General features: G+C 39.1%; 1 protein-coding gene across 2 annotated transcripts in view; it reads left to right on the top strand.

Moving 5' to 3' along the window:
* The window catches only part of DTNA (dystrobrevin alpha), a 446,516-nt gene that overhangs the window by 127,207 nt on the left and 302,598 nt on the right, over positions 1-16,711 (top strand). The gene's annotated exons all lie outside the window — the stretch shown is intronic.

The following is a 16,711-nucleotide window of genomic DNA, read 5'->3' as shown; positions in this document are numbered from 1 at the left end:
CCAAAAGTTCAAGGTTGGAGCAGCCTTAGACATCACTTAGTGGCTAGTTCAATCTGTTAATTTTATGGAAGAGGAGACCATGGCCTAGAGAGATTAACTTTGTCCAAGAACACACAGAAAGGGCCAAGAGTAGAACCCAGTGTATTTTGTTCTGTTACATATTGGGAGCTTTTAAAAAATCATGTCAATCATTCTTTTGCCCTTAAAATAAGGATTTGCCCGCATAAACTCCTTTTTTCTTTTTTTTTTAAATGAAGTTCATTCCGCTTTGGAATATTTGTAGGCAACATAATGAAATCATTTTGATGAGGAAAACCCAGGAGCGAAGGATTGGAAATTGGTCTGGAAAGCATTTTAAATGAGTGATGACTATAAATCAAAATCACTGTTTATTTAAATATGGTATCAGACAATTCTCTACCACGTAGAGTAAGTAAGTGGAAGCATGTTCTTCAATGGCTGGGGCAGATGGGTTATAATTCTATGAATAGCAGCACTATCCTCTTAGTTTCTTATTATTTTTTATTATTTCTTTCTGCCCATGCCACTTCTGAAGGCTTCTACCAAACCATGCATTGTTAGGAAGTAGTATGTCTGATGCTTTCAAATGTTTTGTGTTGTGAATGAACAGAACTTCAAACCAATGTCATGTTGAAACATAAGAATAAAAGTACTTACAAGCTTGACTTAGCATTTCTCACTTTCATAAAATTGTTGGTCAAATGACTAACCCTTGTTAATAAGGAGAATTTGTATTTTTTTAATTCCATTTTTCATTCATTCAGCCTATTACTGATCGCAGCCTTGTACCAGTTACTATATGAGCTTTGTGGGTACAATCCCTGTCCTCAGGAAGCTCACAGAGTGTTGGAGAAAGGCACACACACAAGCAAATTGTCATAATACCGTGTGACAGACACCACAACAGACGCACCAAAAGGCACAACAGAGGGGGCAGAGGATTCATAGTGGGAAAGATAAGTGAGCTGAGACTTGAAAGATGACAAGTTTGACAGGCATGTTTGGAGTAGGGGTGCCCAATATGAGTACAGAGTAATATGCTGGACAGAATAAACATCCTTTGAAAAGGATTAAAGAGGTAACAGTATGATTTTTTAGGTAACTCCAAATGTTTTAGTATTGCTAAAGCATAAAAGTGTATTGTAATGAGTGGTGCAAAATAAAGTTGGACAGATAGGTCGGAGTAGATCATAAAAGGCCTTTAACACTAGATTAAGAGGGTTAAAATTTATACTGGGGCAATTGGAAACCACTGAAGAATTATGAGCAGGCAATGGCATAATCAATATGAATGTTAGAAAAACGAGGAAAAACAGCAAAGATGCTATACATCACAAATTCCCAACAAAAAATGATTAGAACCCAGTGGCATCATTAGGGGGCTGCGGGGGTGCAGACTGCACCCCCTGACACTGTCAGAGGAGGTGACACCAAAATGACCCCAGGGTGTGTGGTGGTGGCAGTGGCAGGTGGTCGGGTGCTGCCGGAGGTGGGTGGGTGGGGGCGGGGGAGGACCGCCAAGGCAGTAGCGTCATTAGGGTTGGTGTCACACGTCACTCAGCGCCATAACTCGTCTCCAAACTCCCCTCTGCCGCCAGTCTCTCACCAGTCAGGGTATGGGTGGCTGGGCAGCGGCACCTACCACTGAGTGGAGAGGAGGGTCTCTGCCTAGGCCAATGGGAGAGGGGAGGACCTGTGGGGAGACGGGGTGGGGGGGCGGAAGGGGGAGGGGTTGGGAACAGCAGGACCACGCAGGGCGCTTGGCCCTGCACGGGTGGACGGGCAAGGCTGGGCCGCTGTGCCCACCAGTGGGAGGTTTGCCGGCTGCCTGCCTACGGGTAGGGGGGGATGGTGACATCATGAGTTACTGCACTGGGTGACACCAGCCCTAATGACTCCACTGTTAGAGCGTACTATTCTATGGCAGTTGCAATGAAAATGGCAGTGAGATAGAAAAAAGGAAGATAAACCCAAGAAATATTTCATAAATAGACTCAATAGAGACAAGAATAGAGACTTGTCAAGGATGGTTCCCAGGTTCTGACTCTGGCAACAGGATGTATAACAGGGACAATGTTATTCATGGTAGTGGGGAATGTGGCAGACGGTTCAAGTATGGGAAGGATGAAGTCAATGGATTTGGACATTTTGAGTTTGAAGCGTTTGTGAGATATCCAAGTAAAGTTACCTAATAGGCAGTTGGATCAATGGGTATAAAAAAGTCCAAACTCACTACAACGAGTCAGTTGGATAGACATTGATTTAAAAGTCATTTTCATATAGGTAGCTGAAGCCATGAAAAATGCAAGTTAAGCCAAGGAGCATGTATACCAAAGGAAAAAGACAGATGAGGAAGGACCCTGGTGAACACTAGTGATTTTGGTTGAAGAAGATGGTCTTCAAGAGACACTGGGAAGATCTAGTTGGAGAGATACGAGGAAAATCAGAAAAGAATGGTTTTACAAAAAACAAGGGAGTTTTTTTTTTTTTAAGAAGGGAGTACTGGTAAGTAGTGTTAATATGAAGCAAACAAGATCGCGAAGGACAGAAACGTGTATACTGGATTCTTCAATTAGAAGTTCATAGATGACCTTCTTGGGTGCAGGTTCAGTGTAGTGGGAAAAGGAGTCAGATTGCATTAGGGTGATGAGTGAAAGAGAGAGAAGTGGAGACAGTGAGCACAGGACTGCTTTTTGGGAAGCTCCATAGTATAAGAAAGAAAGAGGGTGGCCAGAGGGGAACCCATATTGAAGGACTTTTTTTTTAAATTATTGAAATGTTATCACTTTTAAATATGGTAGACTTGAAAATATTTTAATGCTTATATGAAAAACAGTCCATGGAAATGGATAAATTGAAGATACAAAATAGAATAAAACAAAACTCTATTTGGATTGACTGAATTGCTTTGGGGTATATTTAGTGAAGATCTCATTTAAAAAAAAAAAGATAAAACAAAACCAGCTAGTTAATAAAAATTTCAGGGGATGTTGTTTCTTGAACAAGGGAAGTTCCAGTAGATACAATGTTAACCTTTGGTCCAGAAAAATTCTCCTGTTCTCACTTCTATAAATGGGTCAGATAGTGTTTGAATCACTTTTTTTTTTTTTTTTTAAAGCTCATTATATGTTATGACAATACATGTATTCCTCAGAAAATATTTTTAGAAAGAACTAAATTCTGTGGGAACTGGTAGTGCATTCTTAATAAAGAAATTAGAACTGGCCTACAAAAATGTCACATCTAACTATTGGTTTCAACCAGTGTGTTTTACCATTAAAAGAACAACTTGAATTGCTATCAGTAAGCCACATTGGTTTCCTTAAAGATACTACAGTATGGTATGTATGATAGGGGTGACATAACACTCTTAAAAATGCGGAAGATTTTTCTTCTAAAACATTTCATGGCATAGAAAGTGTTGCCCTGTGCTCAGGCCTGTGGCAGGCCCACCAGATGGCAGAACTCCTAGTGGCACCATTTGCACGGAATACACAGGAACTGCACAACATGGTAATCCTGCCAGTGTAGGGCAAAGGGCCCAAGCCTGCAGGTTTTGCCAAAATATGGAACAAAAATCAGATTTGGGGACCAGGATCTGAGCCTTGGGTAAAATAAGACAGAAACATTTTACAGGACTTTCATTTTGGTTATTCATTCACAGGCTGCCGTAAACATCAGAACCAAATCAAAGGGGCATTACTCACACTGTAGATTCCCTGAAGTTGGATTATTTATTAGAAAACTTTCTGGCAGACCGAAGTGCCTTTTCTAAGAAAAAAAAGTATTACAATTTTCTTATTTGCACTAAGACCTTTACTTTATTTTTCTGGATCCTCTGCTTCACCAATTAGTATCTTTTTTCACCAGTTAGTCACTGGAGCTCAGGGACATTGTAGTGGGACAACATTCTAGGCTAGAACCAGTAACCACAGTTAGCACAGGTAGAAGAACATAAATGGTCTATGGCAGGGCTTCTATATCCTTGAATTCATTCATTGATTCATTCATTCACTTTTTCATTCAATAAATACTTTTGAGCATCTGCAGTGCGGTAAAGCAGTGTGCTATGCCTTGGCCATGAGCCAGGGAAAGAGACTAAGAGTAGGCTAATGGTTTGAGGAATTAGCCCATGCTGATAGAGAAGGCATTATGTGCAACAAGAAATGTGGTTATGTCCCTGAATAAGGCATCAATGTTGCTTTCTGAAAGTTGCATTTTTTAAAATCATAATTCTTCCAAATGTGTTGAAAATTGTCCTCAGAATCTATTTTAACTTTATACAGGCACAGCACTTTTATAATAGGAAAATGCTCATGTTTTCAGCACGAGAGCTTAAGTGGAGGAAACATGGCAGATGCTTTTGCTAAGCATAAGAAATTGACTTGAATAGAATTTTAATTAAAGCTACTCAATAGCCTGGTGAATTTTTTTCCCAAGACTGTCTGACCCATCAAAAATTTTACCCACCTCTAAGGAAAGTGGTGTCATATGTTAATCAAGAGAGCAGGAAAAGAAGGGAGAAAAAGCTAATCAGTCATTGATCAGTTATATCAGTAGGTTTTCTTGAATGTTACAATGTAAAGATAATTTTCATTTTACTTTGTCACTCTGAGTTGAAATTGACTCAAAAGCAATGGGTTTAGTTTTGGTTTTTGTCAGTTACAGGTATGTAAACTTATAACTGAAGTAAAAAAATTAACAGTGATGTAAAAACCTATGTTGAGAACAGCATATAACACATTGATACATTAACAGTTCTATTAAAAGCACCCCCCGACTATGTTCAATATGTTTTGCATTTTTTGATATAACTGCCTCTTAAGTAATGATGGTCTGACAACACACTGATTAGTTTAAATTTAGACTTTAACATTATTTTTGAATAAATGAATTAGGAAAGTACCAGTCATTTTCTTCTCACATGCCAAATGTCAATATAATTCCTTCAAGAGTAACCAGTTTTAACTGTGGAAATGTTTGTTCCTCAAAAAGAGGGCTATAGATAATGCTGACATGTTAAACAAAGTTGAAAATTAATGGAAATGCAATTAGCAACTATTGTTAAGTTCTTTTTTCTAAGCAGTGCTATCTTAGACACTTTGAGAGATAAAAAGATGAACTAGGGCTCCTGCTCATCCAGAACTCACAATGTACTGTGGGAAACAGCTGTGATTAAGTCCTTAATAGCTGAATAAACAATAGCCAGGCTTGAAATACTGGGGAGTGGGATGCGGAGAATGATTCCAATAGGGGAAACTTTAAAATGACATATACCAAGTAGAGCATTAGGTACAACAGAGACCAGTAGTACAAACATATGACATGGTCTTTTCCTGCAAGGGACTTACATTGTTGGGAAGATAAGATTTTTCATAAAATAACTTGAAGACTCCATAAACTGACCAAATATAATAAAATGTATACCTTAATTCCCTTTCTATCAGTTCCAACTCAGTTATCTAGTGTTGCTGTAACAGAAATACCACAAATGGATAGCTTTAACAAACACATTAATTTTCTCACAGTTTAGGAGGCTGTTGTTGTTGTTAGGTGCGGTCGAGTCGGTTCCAACTATAGCAACCCTGCCTACAACAGAAGAAAACACTGCCTGGTCCTGCGCCATCCTCACAATCCTTGCTGTGTTGGAGTCCATTGTTGCAGCCACTGTGTCAGTCCATCTCATTGAGGGTCTTCCTCTTTTTCACTGACCCTCTACTTAATAAGCATGATGTCCTTCTCCAGGGACTGGTCCCTCCTGATAACACGTCCAAAATATGTGTGATAAAGTCTTATCATCCTCGCTTTTATGGAGCATTCTGGCTGTCCTTCTTCCAAGACAGACTTGTTTGTTCTTCTGGCAGTCCATGGTATATTCAGTACTTTTTTGCCAACACCATAATTAAAAGGCATCAGTTCTTCTTTGCTCTTTCTTATTCTTTGTCCAGCTTTCACATGCATATGAGGTGATTGAAAAGACTATGGCTTGGGTCAGACGCACCTTAACCCTCAAAGTGACATCTTTGCTTTTTAACACATTAAAGAGGTCTTATGCAGCAGATTTGCCCAGCGTAATACGTTGTTTGATTTCTTGGCTGCTGCTTCCATGGGTGTTGATTGTAGATCCAAGTCAAATGAAATCCTTGACAACTTCAATCTTTTCTCCATTTATCATGATGTTGCTTATTGGTCCAGTTGTGAGGATTTTGGTTTTCTTTATGTTGAGGTACAATCCATACTGAATTAGGAGGCTAGAATTCCAAATTCAGGGCACCAGCTCTAGGGGAAGGCTTTCTCTCTCTGTCGGCTCTGGAGGAAGGTCCTTGTCTCTTCAGCTTCCGCTTCCTGGTTCCTTGGAGATCTCCTTGTGGCTTGGCATCAGTGTTCCCTCATCTCTGCTTGCTAGTTTGCTAGTCTAATCTGTTTTGTATCTCAAAAGAGATTGACTCAAGACACACTCCACGCCAATCCTGCCTCATTAACAACAAAGACAGCCTGTTCCCAAATGGGATTATAACCATAGTCATAGAGGTTAGGATTTACAGCACATATTTTTTGGGGACATAATTCAATCCATAACGTTCCACCCTTTGGCCTCCCAAAATTCATGTCCTTGCCATAACTCATTCACCCCATCACATCACCCCAAAAGTCTTAAATCAACTCCAAGTCCAAAATCTCATCTTCTGAATCATCTAAATCCAGTATGGGTGAGACTTCAGGCGTATTCCATCCCGGGGTAAAATTCCTCTTCATCTGTGAACCTGTGAAGTCTAGAGTACAAATTATCTGTTTCCAAAGTACAATGGTGGAACAGGCACAAGGTAGACATTTCCATTAAAAATGGGAGAAATTGGAGGGAAAGAAGGGATAACAGGCACCAAGCAAATCCAAAACCCAGCAGAACAAAATAACATTAGTTCTCAAGGCTTGAAAATAGTCCTCTGTTCTCTGAGACCATCTGGGCAACACCCTACCCTCCAGACTCTGGATATTGACCACACCCTCTGGATTCTGAATCTAGTCCCCTCGGCCCTGGGCTTCAGCTCTGCCTTCCAGGCCCTCTGTGATGGCAACTCTGCTCCCTTAGCTTTAGGTGGCCCCATTCTCCTAGTCCATCTGAGTAGTGACCCCACCCCCTTGGCCCTGGCAGGCCTCATTCTTCTGCACCTTGTGCATGGGAGCCCCGCCCCCTAGCTTTGGGCTGTGATCCCATCCCCCTGACATACATTAATGGCAGCCCCACACTCCGGAACTGAGTTGGTAAAGATCCCACTCTTTGAAACCTAAGAGACTATGGCCCCACACTTTGAGATCCAGGAGACCGTGGCACCACCCTTTGAAGTTGAGAAGGCTCTGCTTCCCATGCTCCTTCCAAAGGTTCTGAAGACCAGCGAAGAACTGATGAGTTTGAATTATGGTGTTGGTGAAGAATATTAAATATACCATGGACTGCCAGAAGAACGAACAAATTTGTCTTGGAAGAAGTACAGCCAGAATGCTCCTTAGAAGCAAGGATGGCAAGATTTTGTCTTGCGGACTTTGGACGTGTTATAAGGAGGACATCATGCTTGGTAAAGTAGAGGGTCAGCAAAGAAGAGGAAGACCCTCAACAAGATGGACTGACACAGTGGCTGCAACAATGGGCTGAAACATAGCAACGATTGTGAGTATGGTACAACCAGGCAGTGTTTTGTTCTGTTGTACATAAGGTTGCTAAGATTCAGAACCGACTCAATGGCACCTAACAACAACATACCGTAATTAAATACAACAGAACAAAAAGCCTTTAATCAGAAAGCAAAGGCTCTGAGAGACCAGTAGGCTGAGAAATTGGTATCATCTGGAGAGATTCAAATGGATTCTTAGAAAAGGTGAGCCTTGGGATGGGCTGGGAAGTGCTAATAGTCTTTACAGAAGAATCAACAGAAGAAAGGAACGCCAAATAGTGAAAACAATGAACAAAGACAGGACTGATGACAATCTGTTTAGTGAACTTAAGAGACTAACCTGCCTGAAGCAGGTCTCCTTTGGGGATCACTAGAAGAATAGATTGGAAGGAAGGATAGGATGGGGATGTGTTGTGAATGCCAAGGTGAGAAATCAGGACTTGATCTGTCAGAACAGAAAATTCTCGTAGTTTGTCGAGCAGCCGAGTAACACATGAAAGCAGCGTTTCAGAAAGAATAGTCTGACAGTTATTGCTTTTCTGAAAAATTGTTTCACACGAAGTTCCTGTAAACTGTTTGAAATCTGTAAAGCACTAGACACATGTGCAATGATATTATCGTAGACATAAACAGAGCGCTAATGAGTGTGTATACAACCCTAACACTTGTGGAAAGTGTTCTGTAGAATCTTGTTGCTCAGACATAGAAGAAATCATTTAGTTGGCCTGCTCTGCCATAAAGGAGTAGATGAAAAACAGATAATAATGGATTAACAGTTGTTAAAACAACATGAGGGAAACAGACGTGGAAATGTTCCATGAAAGAAAAGATTTATGCCCCAAAAGGACCTACCTTGGATATTTTAGAAACCTAAAGAAGGTGTCCTGAAATTGAAAAAAAGGAAGAAGGAAGCTACTTTTGTAAAAATTTTTAAAAGGGAGAAATAATTTTGGGAATTGCAAGCTATTCATCTCAACTTTAGTACCTAAGAAGATATTAGGACAGACACAACAGTTTGCCAGCAGCTAGCCAAGCATTTACCTGAAGGTAGTAATCAAAAGACTTTATGAAGAGGAAATCAGGGCAGATCAGTTCAATTTCCATCCAGGATGCAGTAATACATAAGTAGGTTTATAATGTGGCTGGATTTTTGTAAGACTTTAGAGTCTGTGCTCCACTTGACATCCTTTTTTCAATAAGCCGCAGATACGGTGTGTGAGTCTTGAATGTGAGCATAGCTGATGAGAGTTTATATTCAGATATTACTTACTGATAAAGGATATCTCACTATTGATGTGGAAACATATTTGTCTGTGGCTGATAAGCTCAGTGGGTCAAAAGTGTGGGCTAACGGTGTCAAAGTAGTGAAGTTGCCCTTCCAGTGGACTCACTTTGTCCTGAAGTCCCATTACCAGCTGGGCTCACTGCCTCCCACTGACTCAGAGTATCACTGGAGGAACCAGACAGGAATGATAGAACAAAATAACCGCACTGTCATTCCAAGAAGAAACAAATCCCCATACGTCCTGCTTAGGCAAAAGTCTGTAAGCACAGATGAGTCTGAAACAAACGAACAGAACTATCAGTTCATTCAGAAGAACTACCACATCCAGCAAGCTGATGATTTAACTGACTTGAACTCTTTTTTCTCAGTTGTTTGGTCAAAGCAAACAAACCAATTCACCCTTGAGACCAAGAATATTTGCATGAGAACATATGACAATTGGGGAAACAACAATCATTCCCATTGGTACCTGTGTAAAATGTGTTTAATTTCTCTTGTTCCACTTCTGACATTTCCACTGCTCCCTTCAGCCCAGGAGAGCAAATTCTTCTCAGCTCCCCATGGCTCCCTCCCAGTCCACTCCTTTTAGTCCCGATTGCTTCCCATAGCATCTTTGTTTCCTGTTGATTCTTCCTACGTAGTGCCCACACATCCATACGGGACATTAATTTTAAGCAGTCTGTGATCAGCTGCTAATCCACTCAGTTCAAACCCACCAAGCGGCACCGCAGAAGAAAGGCCTAGTGATCTATTTCCATAAAAATGACAGCCAGGAAAAGCTTATGGGGCACTTCTACTCTGTAACACGTGGGGTTGCCGTAGGTCTGAATTGACTCATGATAGCAACTGGTTTGTTTTTTTGGTTTAATATCAATTTGCCTTAGAGATCACAGACGTAGGGAGTACCTAAAAAAGATCTCTTAAACATCTGCAAATAGAATTCTCAGGCCTCTGAGCAGCCTGGTGTCCTTGGCTTCACTGGAGCGTGGGGCTCCACCTTGACTTCTTGTGTCTGGGAAGGAGGTGGTGCTTGATCTGTACCAGTGCAAATGTATTTACTAAGAATTTTACTCACAGTCCAGCCTCCTTTCTGGACTTGTGCTCAACCTGGACAAACTATCAAAGATTCTCCTTAAAAGTCTTCTTTCGAACTTTCTGTATCATTAATGACTTCCCAGTGCTGCTACTATTTCTTCTAACATTAATTACTTTTAGGAATTTCTTAGGACATTCTCTGTCTGACCATATCTTAATTCCAGAAATATCAATTTTATTCTTCAAGAATAATCCAGCGTTGTCTACAATAGCTATTAAACACTCAGGTGTATCTTAAGGTCATTTCTTTAGCTTTTATAAAGGGCATATAGAATTCTTTTTATGCATTCCTTCTCTGCTAACCAACGTCTATAAATCATCTTGTTTTTAATAAAATGGGGAGTTAAAACATATAAAACAGCTCTGTGCTAGATAAATCCTACTGAAATGTTTTAAGGTGACTTAGTAAAGAATTCACATATTCATGTGATAAAATGATTTCTTTTGATCTTCTTTTGCTACAAGAGTCTTTAGACATGACATGCAGTTTTATAAAGAAAGCTAGCCATCAGTTAGTGATCCATTTATGGAGAAAGACTCATTTCCTTTGGCCTGTACTTATACAATGTTCAAATTGCATTATGTTCTTTGAGGTGTTTTTTTTTTTTCATTGATTCTTGCTTGATGCCTTTTCAAAGAACTGCTTATCAGAGAATTTCCAGTAACTTTCTGGCATTTCAAAATTTCATATTCCCTAGACAACAATTTTATTTGTTGTAATTATAAAGCATCAAAGTTCCTAAAGATATGTCTAATGCAGAAAGACAGCTGTGTGAAGTATTGTTGGCTGCCTTGATTTCATCCAAGCTTTGTACTCCTTTTTTCATGCTTGAACCCATGTGCCATACTTGGTAAGCTTATATTTTCAAACTGGTTGTGACACATTATACCTACTGTATTCATATTCTACCAATTACTTAAAATGTATAATATTCATAATATAATGTATCTTCATGAAAACGATGTTAATAATTTGATTTTATCTAGTGCCTTTCTTCTTGGTAGCACAAATAATTTCACATGTATTTGGTTACCAATCATATGTGTTTATTAAATTATAAAATGGCATATCATATATAATAGTAATAAAGCATTTCTACCCTGTGTTTATACAAGCTCGTTTATTTTCTTAATTAAAGGGCAATTCAGTTCTCATTACAGCTCAATTTCTGTTTCAACTAAAACATAAAAATCTTCACATTATTTATACTAAGATATAACCCAGATTTTTCCGATACTTGAAGAATTCTCTCATTGTAAATTACCTTAGAAGCTCCTTCAACTAAAGAAATGCTTAACAAAGGGTAACCTGCTAGTTTGATTGATGGAGTTCCCATAAGTACCTGAACTAAAAGACTGTAAGTAGTTTTGGGGCTTGGGAATTCAGAACTGGGGTTTTTTTTTTTTTTTTTGGTCTTTTCATCTTACCTTTATTTTATCTTATTGCCATTATTTTCCAGATTTCTAATGAGTGCATTCAACTTTCTGTTTGGTACTTTCAGTCCTAAACTCATAGGGTCCCTAGTGTTGGTTCCAGGGATTCATTCAACATGTTACCTGTCCTCCTGAGCTAGGATTTCTTCAGAAAACCAATACATCTAGGTCTTAATGAAATAATTTCAGGGAAGCCTAAGATGTCCATTCATGTAGACTTCCAACACTAGCGCTGCTGAAAACTTGTGGCCTTCTCAATCCTTCATTCCACCCATGCCTATTACCTTCGTCAACCACAGCCCAACATATAAACTCATCTGGTTCATCATCTTCTCTGGATTTCCATCACTAGACACAACATCCTGAGTTACCTCCTTCCTAACACTTCCATTTGGACTAACTCCTGTTCCTCATACCTCCCACACTGCCACTCTTTTCACCAACACTTTTTTGCTTCTTGCCCTTGATTGAAGCCTTCCTGGCCTCTGATTACATAGCTTCCCCCAAGCCTATTCCAGGAAAAGTTGGTAATGATAGAACCAGCCTCACAGGGTTGGTGTGAGGGTTAAAAGGATTAATGCACCACATAAAGCAGTGTCTGGCTCATAGAAAGTCCTATTTAAGGGTTAGCAGCTATTTTTATTATTATAATTTCATTTAATCTTCACAATAACTATGAGGAAGTATGATTATTATTATTTTTACAATTAAAGAGACGACTCAAAAAGGTTATGCTACTTGCATCAAGTGTTGGAGTTAGTATTTGAAAGAGGTCGCCTGACTAGGGAGCACATGTATGTAACCAGCAGGAAGGGGTATTGCAGAAAACAAGAGATAGTTTTAAGCAGAGAATGACCACCAGCGTTAAGTGCAGTGCAGATGTTATGTAAATAACCCATAGACCAAACCAAAACCCATTGTCCTCCTGCTGATTCTGACCATAGCAACCCTATAGGACAGAGCAGAACTGCTCCATGGGGTTTCCAAGGAGCGCCTGGTGGATTCGAACTGCTGACCTTTTGGTTAGCAGCTGTAGCCCTTATCCACTACGCCACCAGGGTTTCCAGTCCATAGACAGTGTTCTTTTAATTCATAAAATTGAATATCAGCAGCAAAAACACTGATGAGGATAACATGATTTTGAGGTTGGTCATTAACTTGCAACTATACTACCTGAGAGTTGGACTACGAGAGCCAAATTTACATCCCTAAATCTGAGCTACATAACAAAGATTCTAACATTCAAACTTGGTCATCGCCCAAGAGTGGCTGCCTGGAAGAGCTCACAGGCATGATTTTTTGTTACATCAGTGCAATGGGACAGTTGGATTTAACCTCATGTTTCTTAAGCTGTACTCCTATCGGAAGCTTCACAATTGCGCACACATTTTATTTATTTTAACATCTGATTCATTTTAATTTGGAATTCATCCTCTGTGACCATTGTATTACATTACTTTTAATCATATTTACATAAATCTATTCATTCTCCTGAGCCTTAGTGGCGACGTGGTTAAGAGCTCAGGCTGCTAACCAAAAGGTCAGCAGTTCAAATCCACCAGCCGCTCCTTGGAAACCCTATGGGACAGTTCTACCCTGTCCTATAGGGTCTCTGTGAGTTGGAATCGACCCGATGGCACACAGCAACAACAACAATGCATTCTCCATTATGGAGGATTGCAATTTTCTGCTTGTTATTTTGCACCATTCCTGATGAACTTTATTGTTTAAATCAACACCATCTTCTGTGTCTTGTAACATTGTCAGTCTAATATGCTTTTAATTAAAGAACATAGAATTAATGTAAACTTCATAGTAAAGATTTATAAATTCCTTGGCATCAGAAGCAGATTACTTGGCATTGTGCTCTTCCTTTCTCTTTGTGTGATCACATAGACATAAATGGCATGTACCTTTGGCGCATTTTGTGTCAACTTTTCTTCACCAGTCCATGCAGCTTATGTTCCCTTTGTTAATGATGATTTACGGGGAGGATCATTTAGAAAGCCAAGTGGTTCATATGCATCTCTGCTTTTTCTAACACAATAGCTTCAAACTCTGCTGCTATGCTTTGTTGTAGATTTCTCCAGAACTCTGGGCATGGCGCCTTATTTAACAGTTCCCTAGTGTTAATTTGGAAAAATCCTCTGCAGAAAATGCCAGAACTCAGCTTGAACTCTTGTCCCCTGTCAGGGGGAATCTTTGTATCAGCAGGATTTCTCAGCTGTTTCAAAAATCATTCAGCACTTTACTAGTAAATTTTCTTCCTGTGGAATATGCCAACTGTAGCTTACTCTAATTGTTCATCGTAAGCGCTTTAGAAGCAAAGTGTGTCATCAGAGAATTTCAGCCTGTGCAACGCAATTTTTTTTTATTGGTAAAAATCTTAATTTTAATTCACTAAAGCTTTTCCGTTGCCTTCTAACTCAGCATTTTCACATATGAATACTTACTTTCATTTAATCAATGAAATGAGATTTTCTTTGTCCTTTAGGATGGTCCCACCTGCAATTAATAACAACAATCTGCTAAATTAAGAGTTAGTGTATTCTTCATAATATTATATACTCATTCATTTTTATTCCTTACAACAATCCTATAGGGTAGGTACTATTATTTTCCCCACTTTACAGATGACAAAACTGAGATATAGAGAAGATAGGTATTTTCTGTAAATTAGTAAGTGGTAAAACCAACATTTGTATCCAGGTATTCTTACTCCTGGAGCCCTGGTGGCACAGTGGTTAAGAACTTGGCTGTTAACTGAAAGGTCAGCAGTTCGAATCCACCTCCCACTCCTTGGAAACCGTATGGGGCAGTTCTACTCTGTCCTATAGGGTCCCTATGAGTCAGACCGGTTAAGTGCTAGGCTGCTAACCGAAAGGTTGGAGTTTCAAACCCACCTAGCGGCTCCACAGGAGAAAGACCTGACAATCAGCTACCATAAAGATTACAGTCCAGTAAACCCTATGGGGCAGTTCTGGTCTGTCACATGGATTCGTTATGAGTCGAAATCAAATCGAAGGCACCTAACAACAACAACATTCTTACTCCAGAGTCTCCATTCATGAATACTGTTTCCCATATTGGATGAATGAGGAACATCCAGAATTTTAAGTAAATGTACCTTACTTGTGATGGAGCAATGGTAATTATTTTAGTTTCTGAATTAAGACAATCCTTTAAAAACATGTTGAGTTCTAAGAGCAAGCTGCAAGTTAGTTGGAATTCAGAATACAATGCTAGAGAGGGCTGGTGCTCTGACTAACCCACTAAATCGTATTTCAAGTTTAGTTGAAATACAGCGTATTTACAGGAACCAATGTAGAAGCTGTAATTCAATGCCAGAAATCAAGGAAAGCATAAAACAAATAAGAATTTTTTTTCTTTTTTTTTTAAATCTTGAATAGTATTGCTTGGGTAAATGGTGTTGTTAGTTGTTATTGAGTCGATTCCAACTCATGGTGACTCCACATGTGCCAAGTAGAACTGCTCTGTAGGATTTTCAAGGCTGTGACTTATCAGAAGCAGATCTCCAGGCCTGTCTTCTGAGGCATCTCTTGGTGAGTTCGAGCTACCAAACTTCCAGCTGGTAGTGGAGTGCTTTACATTTAATTATAAAATGAAGAGGTATATAAAAAACCTTCGCAGCAAGAAAGGGACTGAATTAGCCACGTTACAAGTCATGATAAATTTTGATGAAGTGGAAAAGTTGCATGTTGAGAAACAGAAAAAGGGACAGGAGGGGATGGGAAAGGGGGAAGTGGTATTCAGAAAACTTTCTGAATACATGCAGTATTAACAGGTCATATACTCAGTGGGCTTCAATAATTGCTAAATATAATATGTTTTGTGGAGAAACATACACAAACACATTCCCACACACACATCCAGGCCACATTTCCACTTCTCTGTCTGACCACCCCCATTGTATTGATAAAAGAGTTGCACCAGCCCTAAAGACACCCATACCTGAAAGAATGTAGAGTAGCACAGTCTACTGATTTTCCAGATTGGGGAAGAAGAGAACAAATAGGAAAACAGAACCTTACCTTTCTTTATAAATCTAGCCAAATATTTAGGAATCATCAAAATTGGTTTCTGTGGGCATAAATAGGATTAATATTAATTTAATTAATTAATGAGATACTTATGCAAATTCTGTAATACATGGTGCAGCACATACAAAATATCCAATGGATGGTCAAAACCAAAAGGAAACTCATTGCCATTGAGTTGATTTGGACTCATAGCGACCCTATAGGATAGAGTAGAACGGCCCCCATATGGTTTTCAAGGCTGTAATCTTTACGGGAGCAGACTTCCACATCTTTCTCCCTCAGAGCAGCTGGTGGGTTCGAACCACCAACCTTTCAGTTAGCAGCAGAGCACTTTAACCGCTGCACCACCAGGACTCCTTCCAATAGGTGGTAACTAGTAATTAATAGTATTGTTGGGGAAAACTGAGATGCTTTCTCAACCCCCAACCAAAAAAAGAAGAAAAAAGAAAAGATAATACCTATCTCTTCAGAGTATTTTAAGACACTTTTTGGATTTGAGTTTGAGATTTGGATGATATAACCTCTAGTGACTTTATTTTTCATTCTTTGGTGGTGTGTTTTTCGTGACCTTTTCTCTCTAAAACATTTACTGTATTTGCCCAAAATTTATTTCTGTACTTTAGCTATTCTCAGACTTTTTAGTCTCAGAACCCTTTTATGCTCTTAAAAATTATTGAGAACCCCGAAGAGCTTTTGTTTGTGTGAGTTATGTCTGTTGCCATTGATCATACTGGAAATTAAAACAGAGATTTTTGAATTTTTACTTATGAATTCAATAAAAATAAACCAATTGCATGTTAACATAAATAACTTATTTTACAGAATTATTAAATTTTTTTAAATATTAAAATTATTTTAATAAAATAGTTTATAAATGATAAAATTAGGGAGAAAAGTGTCATGGTTTTACATTTTTCTGAATCTCTTTAATGTCTGGCTTTATACAAGACAGTTGAATTATCATATCTGCTTTTGCATTTAAAGTATGTGAAGAAAACCCAGTCTCACACAGATATGTAGGTGGAAACCAAAACTCCAAACCCATTGCTGTCAAGTTGATTCTGACTCATAGTGACCCTATAGGACAGAGTAGAACTGCCCCACAGGGTTTCCAAGGAGCAGCTGGTGGATTTGAACTGCTGACC

Source organism: Trichechus manatus, unplaced genomic scaffold (assembly GCF_000243295.1).
Source record: "Trichechus manatus latirostris isolate Lorelei unplaced genomic scaffold, TriManLat1.0 scaffold00175, whole genome shotgun sequence".
NCBI lineage: Eukaryota > Metazoa > Chordata > Mammalia > Sirenia > Trichechidae > Trichechus > Trichechus manatus.
Note: the sequence above shows the minus strand (reverse complement) of the source record. Positions and strands in the feature narration are given on the sequence as shown.